The following is a 588-nucleotide window of genomic DNA, read 5'->3' as shown; positions in this document are numbered from 1 at the left end:
TGGGTACTCCTCACGTATGAGCGTGGGAGGTTTCGATTGTGAACCAGTGCTCATAAAGGAAGCATTGGCCACATTCGCCATTGGTAGAAGAAGAAAAATAGGAATAAGAAGAAAACTGATAAAAGTGAAAAACAGGGTAACCTGAAGAAGACGACTGTTGTTCTTGAACGAAAGAAAATTAATACCAAGAACAGAATAAATCAAATTAGAATTTGATTCCTGCTTTGATACCAATTGATAGGATCGATTAACTCAGTTTTGGATATTAATCACTTACTCTGGATGATCTATTTGACAATATTAGTGCAGCGGAAGCAATAAGAACAAACAGAGTAATAATCAATGAAGAACACAGTTGATGAATGAAGAACACGAGAGAGAAGCTTCAAATGATTTTCAATAGATTGAAAATGTTTACAATATGATATGGAAGCACACTGAATTACAAAGGCCTACGCTGCTATTTGTACTCGTTCCTAACAGCTTTTCTGACATGACCTAGACGTACAAATTCATCTAAGCCGTTCAAATAAAACAGATTACAAACAGTCACGTGATAAGCACGAGCAGCTAATAAACCTAAGTAAA

This window comes from Cynara cardunculus, assembly GCF_001531365.2.
Source record: "Cynara cardunculus var. scolymus isolate 2C chromosome LG 2, CcrdV1, whole genome shotgun sequence".
Lineage (NCBI taxonomy): Eukaryota > Viridiplantae > Streptophyta > Magnoliopsida > Asterales > Asteraceae > Cynara > Cynara cardunculus.
Note: the sequence above shows the minus strand (reverse complement) of the source record.